This window comes from Sarcophilus harrisii, chromosome 3 (genome assembly GCF_902635505.1).
Source record: "Sarcophilus harrisii chromosome 3, mSarHar1.11, whole genome shotgun sequence".
Lineage (NCBI taxonomy): Eukaryota > Metazoa > Chordata > Mammalia > Dasyuromorphia > Dasyuridae > Sarcophilus > Sarcophilus harrisii.
Genome location: NC_045428.1, coordinates 543403291 through 543423282, shown reverse-complemented (window position 1 = coordinate 543423282; position 19992 = coordinate 543403291).

The window sequence follows — 19992 nt, the reverse complement described above, 5'->3', positions numbered from 1 at the left end:
TGAATTGAATTGGATTGAGGAGACTGAATTGAATTGAACTGAGTTGAATCCACAGTCACATCTAAGGTTCAGTAAGTTTAATTAGGCAGTTTGTGCAAAATAGGTTGAATCAAGGAAAGGACATTGTTTAGGAAAATACTATATTACTCGGAATGACAGGAACTGAGAACCTGCACTAAGGTGTTAGGCTTGGAGCAAGGAGAAATGGATTCAAATCTTGGCTTTAACATTCCTTATCTGATGGCAGGTCCCTTAACATCTTTGTACCTCAGTGTCTTCTTCTGTCAAATGGGGTTGATGGTAATGTTTACACTGCTCATCTCATAGATTTGTTGAGAGAAAAATATTTGCTAAACTTTAGGACTCTGGGATCATTAGATCAAAGAACTAGAAGTGGAAGGTAATTTAGAAACCATTGAATCCAACCTTTCATCCCCCACCATTTTACAAATAAGGAAACTGAGATCCAGAGAGAGTTAGTGAGTTTCCCATGTACCAAGTAACTGAGCTAGGACACTAAATCCAGGTTCCAGAACCCTGCCACTATGTACTCTTTAAGGCAATAAAGAAATGTTAAGTCCCGAAGATGAGATGATTATTACAGTATTAGGGACATCAGGTGTTTCCAATGTGCACAGAGGTTAAGTGAAAGACCATATTGGTTAGTGGGCTCAAATCCCAGTTCTCTCTATCATTACCTGAGCGAATCACATAACATCTAGCCTCAGTTTCCTCATCCAATAATTGAAGATGTTAAATCATGAAATTGCTATTAAGTCCTTGGACCTAAGTTCCTTCATTTCACTTTTACTCTAAATCCATGATCCCATAAAATTATATGCCCAGAATTTTTTTATTCTCCCCCACCCACTTAGGGGACAGATGGATCTATTCCAACTTCCTCCAGCCAACAAAAGTCCCTCCCAGGCCAAGTTTCATACCTGAAACAATCTCTCTCTCTCTCTCTCTCTCTCTCTCTCTCTCTCTCTCTCTCTCTCTCTCTCTCTTTCTCTCTCTCTCTCTCTCTCTGTTGTCTTCATAGTTTCCTTGCTTTCCCCCTCCCAATACAACACACACACACACACACCACACATACACACACTTAGAGTGCTCCCCCAGCTCCTGAGCTACAGCTGTTTCCTGGTTGGTTATTATTTAAGCGAGCTGCTTCCAACGAACATGTTAATTAAAGCCCGCTGTCCAGAAGCTCTTGGTACGATTTGCAGCGCAGCCTGTAGCCTCTCGTGCATCATTGTATCTCTATTAAAAGGAATTCTGTGTAATGATGCTGGGACTTAATTAGTTTCTGTGCCAATGTTGTAAAACATAGTGATAAATGAGCTAACGGGTCCACGGATCAGTATTCTTCTGGAGATGAGCTTATTAGCTGATTATGAATCATTAACAAAGTCTACATGGGATTTTCTTATCTAATTCAACACAATTTTTAACATTCAATGCTCAACATTCATTTCTTTCAACCAGCAACATTGCCCGGAGATTGCAATCTGGGGCCTCTTTTGGCTATTGTTCTGGGAGGGGGGAGGAGGAGGGCTTCTCCCCATCAGCATTGAATTTTAATTATTCTAAGGGGGGGAGCAAAGACCCCATGGGTGGTATCCGTCTGTGGCACCCCTGTTAGGGAGACTGAGCATGGTAGCACCACGGCTAGGGGTGAGAGCAGGTGCATGGGGAGAACTGAATGGTATAAGGGAAGAGAGAATTCCAACCAATATTTTCAGAGGTGAGCCACATGACAACTGGAGAGAGGGGAAGTTCCATTATGCACAAGAGGCACCAGCTGGACCACTCATCTCCTCTCCATCCAAAGGTTAACAGATACCTTAGAATCCTGTGCATGGCAGAGAGATACTTTTGCTTAGGAAGAAAGAATTACTGGATGCAGTGGGCTACATCTTACTGATGAAAGTCACTTAGTTCCTGTTTGTGCATTCATTCTGCAAATATTTATTAAGCAACTCGAGTGTAGTTAGCATTGTATTAGGCTCTTGGGACCATGCGGGAGGAAATACTGAGTTTAGGTACAACATAGTTCCTTTCCTCAAGGAGCTTACATTCTTGTATAAGGATAAAACACAAATATGAATAACTACCTCAGAGGTTTTAAGGCACTTGCCCACAGGAACACAGATAACTAATTAAACTTCCTGAAGCCCAGGTCTGACCATGTTAATTCAATTCAGTTTAATCTAATTCAATTCAATATTACAAGATAAATGCATTACAGAAGTACCAAAAATGTCTAATTACTCAACAAAATATGAAAGGGAAATGCCACTGAAACCAGGACAACAGTCAAGATTTCATTTGAAGAAATGGCATTTGAGTTGGGTTTTAAATTAGCTGTGCAATCTTAGGCAAGTCACAACTTCACTGAGTCTCAGCTTTCTCAGCTGAAAAAAAAAAAGAAGTAACCTGTTAGGTCCTTTGTAGCTCTAACAGTATGATCTTCTCATTCTAAGATTAAAGGAAATTCACCAGGTAAAGAAGATGGCATTCCAGGCAAAAGGGACAGCATAAACAAAGACATGAAGGCAGGAAACTGTGACGAGTGTTTGAAAATAGAACTCGGTTTTGGCTGAGTATAGAGTGAAAGATGTGAAACAATCCAGGATAAATCTGAAAAGATAAGGCCATTTCAGATTGCTAAATATGTTGAATGCCAGCCAACAGAATTTGAATTTATTCCAGAGTCAATAGGGAGCCACTAGAGATTTCTGAGCAAAGTAACATTTCCAGATGTATGTATAAGAAAGATTAGTATAGTAGCAATATGAAACATAGTTTGGCAAGTAGAGAAAGGAAAGACTGGAAGACCAATTAGAAGTCTAGCAATAGGGGAGGTGATTGATCATGAGAGTCTATGCTCAGGGAATAGCAGTGGGAATACAGAGGAAGAAATAGAAGGGCCATCTAGAATTAAAGAATGTTACAAAGGAGAATGGACAACACATTGTAATGAATCTGCTAGGATTAGTGAAAGAAAAGGAAGTATAAAAGATGACTCCCAAATGTTTGATCAGATGCAAACCCCCAGAGAGAAGGAAACAGAACCAAGAGAAAAATTTGTAAAAGGATTGCAATAATGTAAAGGAAAATTAGTACCAAAAAGTTTTAGAACTCTGATCTCTGCAGTGCTCAGTTGTGATTTCAGGGAAATGTTAAAAGCATGTTCCCTGCCTTGGCTGAGGGTGAACTATAGATGAGAAATGGCATATATATGATCAAGTGTTGATTTGTCATGTTTAATTGGACTTATTTGTTATAAAGTAAGGCTCTTTAGGGTAAAAACAGAGAAAGAAAATTATAGACCCATTTCCCAAATGAATACTGATGCTAAAATCTTAAATACAAAATTAGCAATTATCCCCAGCATAATACACCATAAATAAGAAGGATTTATGCTAGGAATGCAGGACTGGTTCAATATTAGGAAAACCATTAGTATAGTTGATTGTATCAATAATCAAACTAACAAAAATCATATGATTATTTCAATAGATGCAGAAAGAGAATTTGACAAAATCTAACACCCATTGCTATTGAAAACATTAAAGAGTATAGGAATAAATGGAGTTTTCCTTAAAATAATCAATAACATTTATTTAAAACATCAGTAAGGATCATATGTAATAGGGATAAACTAAAACCCCATTCCAAATAAGATCAGGGGTGAAACAAGGTTGCTCACTATCACCATTACTATTCAATATTGCATTAGAAATGTTAGCTTTAGCAATAAGAGAAAAAAATAAAAGAATTAGAGTAGGTAATAAGGAAACCAATTATCACTTTTTGTAGATGATTATGATGATATTAGAGAATACTGGAGAATCAACTGAAAAACTATGAGATACAATTCACAACTTTAGCAGAGTTGCAGGATATAAAATAAATCCACATAAATCATTAGCATTTTTATATGTTACTACAAAGTCCAGCAGCAAATGACACAAAGAGAAATTTCATTTAAAATAACTGTAGATAATATAAAATATATGGGAGTTTATCTGCCAAAGTAAAGTCATTAACAATGTAAACACAATTACAAAACAGTTTCCACACAAATGAAATCAGATTTAATCAGTTGGAAAAATGTCACGTGCTCATGGATAGGCTAAGCTATCAAGCAATTATTCAATTGATAAGTGGTCAAAGGATATGAACAAACAATTTTCAGGTGAAGAAATTAAAACCATTTATAGTCACATGAAAAAATGCTCTAAATCATTACTGATGAGAGAATTCAAACTAAGACAGCTCTGAGATGCCACTACACACCTCTCAGATTGGCTGAGATGATAGGAAAAGATGGTGAATATCGAAGGGGATGTGGGAAAACTGGAAAACTAATACATTATTGGTTGATTTGTGAACTGATTCAACAATTCTGGAGAGCAATTTGGAACTATGTCCAAAGAGCTATCAAACTGTGCATACCATTTGATCCATCAGTATCTGGGCCTGTATCTCAAAAAGATCATAAAAAAAGGAAAAGGACCTATGTATGCAAAAATATTTGTAGCAGCCCTTTTTGTAATGACAAGAAATTGGAAATTGATTGGCTATCCATTAGTTGAAGAATGGCTGAATAAGTTATAGTATATGAACATTATGGAATATTACTGTTCTATAAGAAAGGATCAGTAGGATGATTTCAGAAAGATCTGAAGAGACTTATACGAGCTGATGCTAAGTGAAGTGAGTAGAACACTCACAACAATATTATGTCATAATCAATTCTGATGGATTCTGCTGTTTTCAACAATGAGGTAGTTTAGCCCAATTCCAATGATCTTGTGATGAAAAGAGCCATCTACATCAGAGAGAAGACTGTGGTGGCTGAGTGTGGATCACAGCATAGTATTTTCACCTTTTTTTATTGTTGTTTGCTTGCATTTTGCATTCTTTCTCATTTTTTTTTTCTTTTTGATCTGATTTTTCTTGTGCACCATGATAATTGTGTAGAAGAATTTCACATGTTTAACATATTGGATTACTTGCTATCTAGGAGAAGGGAAAAACCTAAGGTTTTGCAAAGGTGAATGTTGAAAATTATCTATGTATATGTTTAAAAATAAACAGCTTTAATTAAAAAAGAGAATCTCATTCTGAGAGTTGTGCTGAGGATAGATTAAGAAATTTTTTGAAAAAATAATGTAGGGCTCTATTGAGGGTAGAAGAAGCACTGGAAAGTGACAATGTAAAAAAAGAACAATAATAATTTTAAAAGGATTGAAATTACTTAAATCAAAGAAAGAAGATTGAAGATAAGTGTATGGAAGAAGGGTCAAGAGACCTTGTTTCAGATTTATAGTTTGCTATTGACTGAGCAAATCATTGTACTTAAATTTCTCAAAAATCAGATTTATGTTCCCTCCCTTTTCTCTACTTCATAGTGGAAAGAATAATCAATCAATCAATTTAATTTTTATTAAGTAACTATTCCATGCCAAGGACTTTGTAAGGCTTTGACAATACAGGGTCAAAAATGAAATCATCTCTGCCTTCAAGGATTTTACATTTTATGGAGAGATTCTCTTAGTTTCGCCTCTATCTCTGTTTGTGTTTGTCTCTTTCCAAATATATATATATATATATATATATGTATATACAGATGTATATGTATGTAATTTCTGTGTATGTAAGCATATATGCATATATACATATACATTATCAAGATGATACATACAGTCACTTTATATACATATATGTATGTATATAACATACATATATGTATATAATATGCACATCATGTATGCCTTATTATATACATATATATGTCTTATGTGTATATTTAATTTGACAAGGTAGTCACCAGTGTTTGAGGTATTTGAAACATCTTGTATACAATCATATGACATCTTTACATGTCATGAGAGAATTATGAAGAAGGCCAGTTTGACTGTGCAAGTGGAATATTATGTAGTAAGTTGGAAAAACTGATTTGGAGCCAGGTTAAACAAACTAGCAAAAATCACTACTGTGCTATTCTAATGGCAAAATTTGGTCCCTAAGAAGAAATGAGAAAATTATCTCCCCTCCCTTCCTTATAGCCACAGAAAGCAATGAATATGAAAAATTATATATTTTAGTTGATATATTGATCAGTTTTGGTGAACTTCTTTCCCCCCCTCTTTTTTTATTCTTTGTAACAAATATGGCTCTCTGGATAGAGGGAAGGGAGAAAGGGAGGAATATGTTTTGGAATGAAGGTTATGTAAAAACAGAAGATTTTGAAAATTTTTATTTTATTTTATTTTTTTATTTACAAAACATATGCATGGGTAATTTTGTCATCATTGATCCTTGCAAAACTTTCTGTTCCAAATTTTCCTCTTCTTTCCCTTATCCCCTCCCCAGATGACAGGTAGTCCAATACATGTCAAATATGTTAAAATATATGTTGAATTCAATATATGCATACATATTTATTCAATTATCTTGCTCCACAAGAAAAATCAGATCTAGAAAAAAAACCCTAGGAAGGAAAACAAAAATGCAAGCAAACAATAACAGAAAGAGTGAAAATGCTATGCTTTGGTCCACACTCAGTTCCCATAGTCCTCTCTCTGGGTGTAGATGGCTCTCTTCATTACTGAACAAGTGTAACTGATTTCAATTGTCTCATTGTTGAAGAGAGTCATGCCTTCAGAACTGATCATTATATAGTCTTGTTTTTGCAGTGTATATATTGTTCATTTCACTTAGCATCATTTCATGTAACTCTCTCCAGGCCTCTCTGAAATCATCCTGTTGGTCATTTCTTACAGAACAATAATATTCCATAACATTCATAGACCATAATTTATTCAGCCATTCTCCTATTGATGGACATCCATTCAGTTTCCAGTTTCTAGTCACTACAAAAAGGGCTGCCACAAACATTTTTGCACATATGGGTCCCTGTCCCTCCTTTAAGATCTCTTTGGGATATAATCCCAGTAGAAACACTGCTGAGTCAAAGGGTGTGCACAGTTTGATAACTTTTTGAGCATAGTTCCAAATTGCTCTCCAGAATGGTTGGATTCTTCACAGTTCCACCAACAATGTATCAATGTCCTAGTTTTCCCATATCCTCTCCAACATTCAACATTATCTTTTCCTGTCATCTTAGCCAATCTGAGAGGTATGTAGTGATATCTCAGAATTGTCTTAATTTGCATTTCTCTGATCAATAGTGATTTGGAACACCTTTTCATATGACTAGAAATAGTTTCAATTTCTTTGTCTGAAAATTGTCTGTTCATATCCTTTGACCATTTATCAATTGGAGAATGGCTTGATTTCTTTTAAATTTGAATCATTTCTCTATATATTTTGGAAATGAGGCCTTTATCAAAACCTTTGAATGTAAAAATGTTTTCCCAGTTTGTTGCTTCCCTTCTAATCTTGTCTGCATTAGTTTTGTTTGTACAAAACCTTTTTAACTTAATATAATCACAATTATCTATTTTATGATCAATAATGGTCTTTAGTTCTTCTTTAGTCACAAATTCCTTCCTCCTCCGCAAATCTGAGAGGTAAACTATCCTATGTTTTTCTAGTTTGTTTATAATATCATTCTTTATGTCTAGATCATGAACCCATTTTGACCTTATCTTAGCATATGGTATTAGGTGTGGGTCTATGCCTATTTTCTGCCATACTAGTTTCCAATTTTCTCAGGAGTTTTTGTCAAATAGTGAATTATTATCCCAAAAGCTGGGGGTTTGTGGTTTGTCAAACACTATATTGCTATAGTAATTGACTATTTTTCCCATGAACCTAACCTATTCCACTGATTGCTGCTTTATAATATAGTTTTAGATCTGGTACAGCTAAGCCACCTTCATTTGTTGTTTTTTTTTTTTCATTAGTTCCCTTGAAATTTTTGACCTTTTGTTTTTCCACATGAATTTTGTCGTTATTTTTTCTAGGACAGTAAAATAGTTTCTTGGGAGTTTGATTAGTATAGTACTAAATAAATAGATTGGTTTAAGTAGTATTGTTATCTTTATTATATTCACTCAACTTATCCAAAAGCACTTGATATTTTTCCAATTGTTTAGATCTGACTTAATTTGTGTGGAAAGTGTTTTGTAGTTTTGCTCATATAGTTCCTGACTTTCCCTTAGCAAATAGATGCCCAAATATTTTATACTATCAACAGTTATTTTAAATAGAATTTCTCTTTGTACCTCTTGCTGTTGTATTTTGTTAGTGATGTATAAAAATACTGATGATTTATATGGATTTATTTTGTATCCTGCAACTGTGCTAAAGTTGTGGATTATTTCTAATAGCTTTTTAGTTGATTCTCTGGGGTTTTCTAAGTATATCATCATATCATCTGCAAAGAGTGATAATTTGGTTTCCTCATTACCTACTCTAATTCCTTTAATCTCCTTTTCATCTCATTGCCAAAGCTAGCATTTGTAATACAATATTGAATATTAATGGTGATATTGGGCAACCTTGTTTCACCCTTGATCTTATTGGGAATGGTTCCAGTTTATTCCCATTATTGATAGTTTACTGATGCCCTAAAGAGGGCAAGCAATCTCAAATAGATTATACACATGCAGTTATGTTTGAAATGAATGCTGCTGATTATTTTAAGGAAAAGTCAATTTATTCCTATACTATCTAGTGTTTTTAATAAGAATGGGTGTTGGGTTTCATCAAATGCTTTTTCTGCATGTAGTGAGATAATTATATGATTTTTGTTAATTTGGTTATTGATATAGTCAATTTTGCTAATAATTTTCCTAATATTGAACCAGTCCTGCATTCCTGGGATAAATCCTACTTGGTCATGGTGTATTATCCAGGCGAAGATTTTCTGTAATCGCTTTGCTAATATTTTATTTAAGATAGTTGCATCAATATTCATTAGGGAGATTGGTCTATAATTTTCTTTCTCTGTTTTCAACCTACCTGGTTTAGGTATCAGTGTCATGTCTGTGTCATAAAAGGAATTTGGTAGGAGTCCTTCATTCCCTATTTTTTCAAATTATTTATATAGTATTGGAGTTAATTGTTCTTTAACTGTTTGATAGAATTCACATGTAAATCCATCTGGCCCTAGAGATTTTTTCTTAGGGAGTTGATTAGTAGCTTGTTCTACTTCTTTTTCTTAAAATGGGACTATTTAAGCAATTTACTTCCTCTGTTAATCTGGGCAATCTATATATTTTTTAGTTATTCCTCCATTTCACTTAGGTTATCAAATTTATTGGCATAAAGTTGGGCAAAGGAACTCCTAATTATTGCTCTAATTACTTCTTCATTGGTGGAAGTTTTCCCTTCTCATTTTTAAGACTAACAACTTGATTTTTCTCTTTCCTTTTTCTAATAAAATTTGCTAAAGGTTTATCTATTTTGTTGTTTTTTTCATAAAACCAACTCTTAGTTTTATTTATTAATTCAATAGGTTTTTACTTTAAATTTTATTAATCTCTCCTTTTATTTTTAGAATTTCAAGTTTGGTATTTGATTGGGGGGGAGTTAATTTGCTTTTTCTTCTAGCTTTTTTAGTTGCAAGACCAATTCATTAATCTTCTCTTTCTCTGTTCTATGCAAGTAAACATCTAGAGATATAAAATTTCCCTTATTACCGCTTTGGCTACATCCCACAAAATTTGTTATTTTGTCTCATTATTGTCATTTTCTTGGATGAAATTATTAATTGTATCTATCATTTGCTATATCCATTCATTCTTTAGGATGAGAGTATTTCATTTCCAATTACTTTTTGGTCTATTTTCTCCTGGCTTTTTATTGAATGTAATTTTTACTGCATTGTGATTTGAAAAAAATGCATTTACTATTTTTGCCTTTCTGCATTTGATTTTGAGATCTTTATGTCCTGATATATGGTCAATTGTTGTATAGGTTCCATGAAATGCCAAAAAGAAAGTGTACTCCTTTCTGTCTCTATTCAATTTTCTCCAAAGATCTATCATATCTAACTTTTCTAGTATAATATTTACTTCTTTAACATTTCTTATTTATTTTGTGGTTTGATTTATCTAGTTCTGAGAGAGCAAGGTTGAGATTTACCACTATTATAGTTTTGCTGTCTATTTCTTCTTGCTGTTCTCTTAACTTCTCCTTTAGGAATTTCCATGTTATACCACTTGGTGCATATATATTTAGTATTGATATTGCTTCATTATCTATGGTACGCTTTAGCAAGATATAGTTTCCTTTCTTTAATTAGATCAATTTTTGCTTTTGTTTGATCTGAGATCAGGATGGCTACCCTGCTTTTTTACTTCACCTAAAGCATAATAGATTCTGCTCCAGCCTTTTACCTTTACTCTGTATATATCACTCTGTTTTAAATGTGTTTCTGGATTCTGGCTTTTAATCCAGTCTGCTATCTGTTTACGCTTTATGGGAGAGTTCACCCCATTCACATTTACAGTTAAAACTACTAATTTTGTATTTACTGCCATCTCATTATCCCCAGATTATACTTTTCTCTTTCTTTTTTTCCTTTTCCCTCATCCTCAGTATATAACTTATGAGCACTGCTTGCCTTAATTAGCCTTCCCACTTTAGAATCCTTCTCCCTTTAGAGTCCCTCCCCCTTTCTTATACCTTTCCTCTATTATTTCTATCTTCCCTTCTATTTAGCCTGCCACTTCCCTTTTCACCTTTCCCCTCCTACATTTCAATAAGGTGAGAGAAATTTCTCTGTAAACCAAATATGTCTAATATTTTTTTTCTTTGAGCTAAATCTGATGAGAGTAAGATTCACACAATGTTCACCCCCTCCCTTCTTTCCCTCTAATATAATAGGTTCCTTTCACCTCTTCATGAGATGTAAATTTTCTTCATTTTACCTCCACTTTTCCCTTTTTCTGGCCCTTTCCATCTCTAATTACTATTTCATATTACAACAGTAAAATCAAATTATACATGCAATCTCTATATATACCTATAACAGAAATACAGTTCTCAAGAGTTCTTTTTATCTTTTTATGCTTCTCTTGAGTCCTATATTTGGAGGTCAGATTTTTTGTTTAGCTCTGGTCTTTTCATCAGAAATAAATGGAATTCACCTGTTTCATTAAATGCCCATTTTCTTCTCTGGAAGAAAATGCTCAGTTTAGCAGGGTAGTTTATTCTTGACTGAATTCCAAGTTTCTTTGCCTTTTGGAATATCAGATTCCAGGCCCTTTGATCCTTTAACTTGGAAGCTACTAAATCCTGAGTAACCCTTACTGTGGCTCCTCAGTATTTGAATTATTTTTTTCTGTAATATTTTTCCTTGGTCCAATAGTTCTGAAATTTAGCCACAATATTCCTTGGAGTTTTAATTTTGGGGTCTCTTTTAAGAAGTGTTTGGTGAATTATTTCAATGGCTATTTTACCTTCTGATTCTATGACATCAAGGCAGTTCTCTTTGGTGATTTCCTAAAAAATAGTGTCAAGGCTCTTTTTTTCATCACATTTCAGGGAGTCCAATAATCCTTACATTTTCTCTCCAAGATATATTTTCCAGGTCAGTTTTTTTTCCAAGTAGGTATTTTACATTTTTTCTTTTCTTTCTTCTTCTTCTTTTTTTTTTTTTTTTTTTTTTTTTTTTTTTTTTTTTTTTTTTTTTTTTTTTTTTTTTTTTGGTTTTGCTTGCTTGATTCTTGATGTCTCATCAAGTCATTCATTTCCATTTATTCAGTTCTGATTTTTAGTGAATTATTTTCTTTATTTACTTTTTTCCCCACTTCTTTTTGTATTTGTCCCATTGCATTTTTAAATGAGTTGTTTTGTTCTATGGAATTTTTTTCCATTTCACTGAATAAGAAATGTCTTCTTATTAGTAAGTTCATTTCAAATCATTTCAAGAACGTGACTCTCCATGGGAACTTAGCCTTTCTTTAACCCTATGAGACCGGGAATATGCCACATGTGTTTAGCTTCACCTCTACAATCCCAGGAACTAGCCACTCCGTGAGACACAATAGGTGTCCGGGAGGGTTGGCCCCCTCCCTGACATCTACATTTATCAAGTCATATCTTGGAAACCCATCTGGCATTTCCCTCTCCTATACTTGCATTTCAATAGATATGCAGGTTAGCCTTTTTTCCTATAAAATCAGTCCGGGTTTATTCCTCATCGGGCTTCACCCACGGGGAGACTATTAATATATCTTCCTGGGACTAACACTTTTCCCAATTGAGCTGCAACGGGGCCCCCAGCTGTGCTCCTAGATCAGTGATGTATATTACCTCTCTCTCTCCTATCTTAGTCATAGTTTTCCTTATTCTTTGTCTTTTATGTATTATTTGCTGTATTGGTTGTTATTGTAGGCAATCTATTCCGTGTATTGTATAATTAAACTTTATGTCCACTTTAATTGAGTTATAATTTTATATTCATTTTAATTGAGTTAAAAAAGGCTATTTAAAAGAGCGTTCCGAACCTATTCTTAAGTTAACAGAACATTCACTAATTCTGTTTTTCAGGGAATTGTTTTCTTTTTCCATTTTATCAAATCTATCTTTTAATGAATTATATGCCTTTTCCAAACCCTCTCACAACGTTTTCCTTTTTTTCCCCCATTTTTCTTGTAGCTCTCTTTTAAGATCTTTTTTAATTTCTTGTAAGAGGATGGGGACAAGGTTATACTACCTTTTGGGACTTCATCCAGAGATAATCTGCTTTTACTCTCCTCAGGGTTTGAAATCTGTTCTTTTCTTTCACCATAAAAAATATCTATGGTTAGAATTCTCTTTGCTTTTTTACTCATTAAAAAAAGTTGGGAACTGCTTTTAGGTCAAGGGAGGTTTTCCAAGCTTCTTCTACAAGTGGCAAAGTAGCCAGCTGCTCTGAGATTGTACTGATACACTCCCTGTGCTGGATGGGCATGCCCAGGTCCTGTGAGACTCTGGTGTTTTAGGGTTGACTATTTGCCTTTTGTGTTTGTGTTGGATGTTTTATAACTTCTCTGTTTGCAACCAGGGCAGAGTAGCCAACACTGGTATAGATTCCACCTTGTAGATTCTCCATAGTGCAGAGTCTGCACTGCCCCACAGAGACTGCACCCCGCCCCAGGTCTGCACAGCTGGCAACCTTGCTCTGCCTGCCTGCGCCTGGCCGCCTCCCTCTGTGTCCGACCAAAAAGGAACTTTTCTGTCAATCTTTGAAATTATTTTTTACTGATAATTTGCTGCGCTCCCAATACTTGTGGATTCTGCCAGTTCAGAACAAATTCAGAGGCTGAATTTGCTAATTAGTTGAGGGTAATGGGAGAAGATCAGAAAGAAGCATGGGTCCTCTCAGCCATCTTGGTTCTATCCCCTGAAAATTAAAAAAAAAAAAAAAACTATTGTAGTCATTTCCCCAGTAGATGAGCTATCAAAAGATATGATAGCATTCTCAGGAGAATGACCAAGTATCTACAACTTCATAAAAGAATGGTTCCAAATCACTAAGAGAAATGCAAATTTAAACAATCCTGAGATTTTACCTTCCACTCTGTAAATTGGCAAAGATAACAAACAATGAAAATAAGATGGGTGGTAAGATGATAGGCACACTAATGCATTGTTAGTAGAGTTATGGATTGGCACAGCTAGTTTGGAAATCAATTTGGAGTTGTGCAAATAAAGTTCTTAAAATGTACGTGCCCTTTAACTCAGAGACTTCATTATTGTAAGGAAGCCATTCACAAGAAAGTCCCCATCTACATTAAAATATCTATAGCAGTTAAATGGCCACTGATGGCTAAACAAATTATAGTACATTTATATAATAAACTATTAAAAATATTAAAGAGTGAATATAATGAATATAGAGAAGCATGGAAAGGTCTCCATGAACTGATGCAGAATGAAGTAAGTATAGCCAAAAATAATATACATGAAGATTATAATAATGTATGTGGAAAGGACACCACATGCAAAATATCAAAAGGGAATATCATAAAACTATGAAAATCAAGCAAGAAATATAGAGGACACCAATGGAGATAGGTGGTCTACAAATATTGTACATTATACATGTTGGGGACTTTTTTCAATATAATAATTGGTTATACTGATTTTTTTCCTCTTTTTTGTTTTTAAAAATCTTTTATATGAGATGACTCTCTGAGAGTTTAGAGACACTGAAAAAACTATGATGATATAAAAACCTATATATATATGCCAATAAAAACATTTTAAAAATTAATAAAGGAAGTTATTGCAAGGGTATAGATGAGAGATGGTTGAACTTCATCAGTGTTTATGTGAGAGATGCTGTGAAAGTGAAATCAGTTAGATTTGGAGATTGATTGCATATGTAGCTTGAGGAAGAGAGAAAAATAAAGTATAACATCCAGCTTGCAAAGGATGGAGATTATTTTTGACAGGGGAAATTTGGAAGATAATGAGATTAGGGTAACAGATAATGAGTCCCGTTTTGGACATGTTCAGTTTTAGGTCCTGATGAGATACCCAACTCTGACATTCCTCCAGATAACCATAACCTCTGTAACCTCTTCCTGTATCTCATCCCTTCTAAACTTATTCTTCCTTTTCATCAAGGCTTCCATTCTCCCCATCTCTTATTCCTTTCTCAGGCCATTATCTTTGCTTTGGCTTCACTTTCCTATAATTAAGCCAATTTAACTCAATACTGTTTTATACTCCGGAATCCCTCATCCCCCTGTCCTAAGTCTCCCTTTCACTAAAACTCAGTCCAGTGAGATGCCCAATCAGCATCATTATGTGACTTCCTCAAGCTCAATTCTGTAGCCTGAAAGTACGATGACAGCATATAGATGGTACAAATAGGATTTCCCCCATCCTTAAAAAAAAAAACCTAGATACTGCCATCCTCTTATACTTTCATTCTACACATCTTCTCCCTTTCTTAAACAAACTAAAAAAAAACTTTTAAAAAAGTTATTTATGCTCAACACACCCACTTCCTCTCTTCTTTTGCAAGTAATATGGCTTCTAACCTCATCATCCAATGAAATTGCTTTCTCCAAAGTCATTACCATTAATTTAATGGTCAAATTGTCTTTTCTCAGTTGTAATTCTTTTCAATTTCATGTTGTATTTGACCTTGCTGTCCATCTTCTACTTTGGCATCCTCTCACCTTTCTGGGCTTTCTTCACATTACTCTCTCCCATTTTGTCTACTACTTGTTTATGGTTTCTTCTTACACTTTTTTGCCAGCTTATCAGCATACCCCTAATTATGGATATTTGCTTTATCTTGAACCAACTTCTGTAGTTCTACTCTCTCTTTCTGTTTTTGTGTTTCTGCCTTTATCTATCTCCATCTGTCACTGTCACTATCTATGCCTGTTTGTATCTTTCCCCCCTTTATTCTCCCTCTCTCCTTTTTCTTTACTTTCCTCCCCCGTCATTCTCTTTTTGTGTTTCTCTATGTCCCTGTCTCTCATTTTCTCTCTCTCCTCATCAATTCTAATAGTTTTAATTATTATTCCTATGTAACTAAGTAACTCACAAATCTTGCTTCTCCATTTGTATCCTTAGCACTTAGCATAGTGTATTGCATATAGTAAGTGATTAATAAATACTTTTTCTTTCATTCATTTTTATGTGGTTATATATTTATACATGTATGTAAGTATTTATCTATGTATATACACTTCCCCAATCTTTCTCCTGTGCTTCAGTCTTGTATCACCAGTTGACTAATGGATATTTCAAACTGGATGACCTAAACTCAACATATGTGATACAAAACTTATAAAATTTCTTCCCTAAACACTTTCCTCTTCCAAACTTCACTTTTCTGTCAAAGACAACCCCGTTCTTCCAGTGTCTGAAGTTCACAACTTTAGCATAATTCTTAACATGCCACTCTCCCTTATCTCACACCCCATCATTTGCTAAATCTTGCCATTATTTTTATCTTCACATCTTTCTCATCTAGATCCATCTTTCCATTCACAAATATAATTTTAGTTCATATGTTCTCTTCTTAATTGCCAAAAGCCTTCTCATTGATTTCCATGTCTCAAAGACAATTGCCAAAGTAACTTTCCTTAAACACAAAACTGATCCTCACTCAATCAACTCACATGACTTCCTGTTGCCATTAGGATAAAATACAAATTCTTCTGTTTATTTTTTAAAGCCCTTCACAACTTGGCCCTCATATTTTTCTACTGGATGTTAATTCCCACCCTAATTTAGTCTCACACAAAGATGGTCATACCCTTGATCTTGCAATCATCCACAAATAAATCATTTCCATGTTTAAGAATTTTTAGATCTCTTTATCTAACTATCTCTCACCTCTCACCTCTTACCTCTCTCTCTCTCTCTCTCTCTCTCTCTCTCTCTCTCTCTCTGTGTCTCTCTTTTCTCTTACAAATTTCTAATATTCCTCTATACCTTGACCTCCATTCCCTTGACCTCTCAATTCTTTCCATAGCAGCCATTCTTTCCTGTTTTCTCCATCTTAGCCTCTTGGTGAACCAATTTAACTAAACATTGTCCTACTCTCTTGAATCTTTAGTTCTCTTATCATATCACTGATTATATCTAACTAATCTTCAATTCTGGGTGATTCTCACCATTCATTACCTTCACTCTTCCACATATTCTACTGAATGAAAGTGGGAAAAAAAATCACGCAACTTTTCTACCTGAGTCCACTACAAATTTGTGTTACAGCTTCAATTTGACTCTCACTGTCACTAAATAATCCTACTATACATCAGTTATTGACTCAATATTTACTCTTCACAGTAGCTCTTCCAATTTTTTCCATCTTCAAACTTCCTCTTCTCTCTATTCTTTCAAATGAGAACCTCAATTCATATTTTAAAGAAAAGTTGAGGTCCTTCACCATGTACTCCCTTTTCTTATCTGCTATTATTTAGATGTCCTCTGCCACTTTCTCCTCTTTCACCCTTTTCACCTGATAAAGTGGTTTTACTCTTTACCTAGACTATCCCCTTTACTTGTTCAATTGATCCAATTCTATCCCACACAGATTGTCCTCATCCTTAATGCCTACATTATTGTAATAGCTTGCTTGTGCCTCTGCCTTTTTCCAATTCTCTCCCCACTCCAACCCTTCTTCCATTCAGACACTAAAATGATTTTCTTAAAGTGCAAGTCTCATCACCTCACTCTCATTTCCAGTGAAATCCAGTGACCTCCCTAGTGCCTCCAGGATCAAATATAAAATGCTCTATTTGGCATTCAAAATCTTCACTAAACCCTTCTTACCTTTCCAGTCTTTTTTTTTTTTTTACCTTGCCTCACAACACATACTCTTTAACTCAGTTGCACCAATCTCCTGGCTATTCCATGAATGATACTGTCTCTTGATTGATTATTTTCTCTTGCTGTCCTTCATTCCTGGAATTCTCTCTCACCCTCACTTTAACTACTGACATTCCTGCCTCCCTTTAAGAACCAACTCAGATCCCAGCTTCTATAAGAAGCCTCTCCCAATTCCTTTTAATTTCAGTGCTTTCATTTTTAAACTAGTATCTTTCTATCCTGCATATATATACACATATGTATATATATGCATATAAACATACGTGTGTCTATATATGCCTCTCTGTATGTATGTGTATATATATATATATATATATATATATATATATATAAACACATACATACAGAGATGTGTATATATATACATACATATATATATATATATATAGTTTTGTATATACTTCTTTGCATATATTTGTTATCTTCTCCATTAGACTGTAAACTCCATAGGGGAGGGATTGTCCTTTGCCTCTTTTTATATTCCCAGAGCATAGCACAATTCTTGGCATTTAATAGATGTTTAATATTGCTGAATAATTGCTTGTAGATTGATTGATTCAACAAGAAATGTTCAAAAGACAGTTGATGTTATAACATCAGTATTCAGAAATGAGGGGTACTATAGTAGCAAATATAGAATCACAGAATCTCACCATTGGAAGACCCTTCTAAGACCATGTAGTTCTAAACCAAGAATCACTCAATCAATGAGTGCTTATTTAGAGCCTACTATATTCTAGACACTATATTAGACACTAGGGGTTTAAATATAAAGAATGAAATCCTTCCTCAAAAAAGAGTTTATATTCTAATGACTGGGGGGAGAGGAGACAGTATACATACATAAATACATATGATATAAATATAAAATGAATAAATACAAATTAGATATAATTAGATATAAGATCATTTGAGAAAAAGAAGACAAATGATTGAGGGAATCAGAAAAAGTACCATATAGAAAATGGTGCCTGACCTGTGTCTTGATAGAAAGGAAGGACTCTGAAGTACAGGGAAAGAAATAGTTCAATCTAGGTATAATGGACAGGTAGCATAAAGGCAAAGAAATAGAAGATGGAGTGCCATATGTGAGAAGTAGGGAGATACCCAGTTTTGTTGGTTAACTGAGTATAGGAGTTGTAGAGTAAAAAAACCAAATAAGGTAGTGTAGTGTATAGCACATTGATCCCAGTGTCACAATACTTGACTTTAAATTTGACCTTAGACACTAGTTGTATATGACTCTAGGCAAGTCACTTAACTTGGCTTGCCTCAATCTCCTAATTTGCAAAATGGGGATCATAATAGCACCTCCTCCTAGCGTTATTGTATGGATCAAGTAGTGTAAAGTCCTTCGTACAGTTCCTGGTACATAGGAGTGCTATATCAATGTTTGTTATTATTGTGTTACAGATAGGCAGAAACCAAGTGGTGAGAAGCTATAAAAGCTGAGCAGAGTTTTTATTTTAGTCTAAAAGCAATGGGAAACCATAAATGATTGAATAGGGAGTGACATAGAACTTTGTTTAAGGAAAACCACATTGACTGAAATGGGAAGAAACTTGGGGAAGAGAGACCAACCAATTAAGAGATTGTTGGCAAGCTTTCTGGCCATTGTTGGCAATGAAAAAATCAAGCTGGAGGTTACCATGGGGTTGTTGTAGGCTGCCCCAGAGCCCAAGCAAAAGGTAATGGAGGTATAAACTAAAATGGTAACAAAGGAAGGGGGATGAATGAGGAAGATGTTGTGAAGGTAGAAATGATAAGATTTGACAACTTAGATGTGTGGGAGAGCAATGAGTGAAGGACAATGTCAAAGTTATAAAACTCAAACATTGGAAGGATGGAGGTACCTTTTATATATTTTCACTTAACAGTATTCTATCCTTTACAACTATATATATATATATATATATATATATATATAGCCTCTAACACCCACTCCTACAAGATTTTGAGTTTCAAATCTTTCTCTCTCTCTCTCTCCCTTCCTTTGCCTTTTCCCAAGACAGCAAGCAATCCCATATAGGCTACTTATATACAATCATTTAAAATATGCCTCCATATCAGCTGTGTTGTAAAAGAAAAATCAAAACAAAATAGGAAAAGCATGAGAAAGAAAAAACAACAAAAATAAAATAATATTCTTCAATTTGCAGTCTCCATGTTCTTTCTCTGGACATAGATGGTATTTTCCACCACAAGTCTACTAAAATTGTCTTGCATCACCATTTTTCTGGAAAGAGTTAAGTCAATCATAGTTTATATCATCACATAATGTTGCTGTTACTGTGTACAGTGTTCTGGTTCTGCTTACTTCACTCATCACCAGTTCATGTAAGTCTTTCTATGTTGTTCTGAAATCTTCCTATTTACCATTTCTTATAGAATAATAATATTCCATTAAATTCATATACCACAATTTATTCAGCCATCCCCTTAATTTCCAATTACTTAGCACCACAAAAAGAGCTGCTACAAATGTTTTTGAGTATGTGGGACCTTTTTCCTTTTTGTGATCTAGTAGGTGACTTCTGTGTTACAAAAATTGGGCAAATGGTGGACTGAGAGGGAATAAGTATACTGTTTGAAATGTTGAAAATAGGATGTCTATGGTTTATCCAACTCAAATTGTCCAATAAGTGATTGATGATATTGACTAAGGGTACAAATAGAGGCTGTATCTGGATATATAGATCTAGGAGTCATATGCACAGAGAT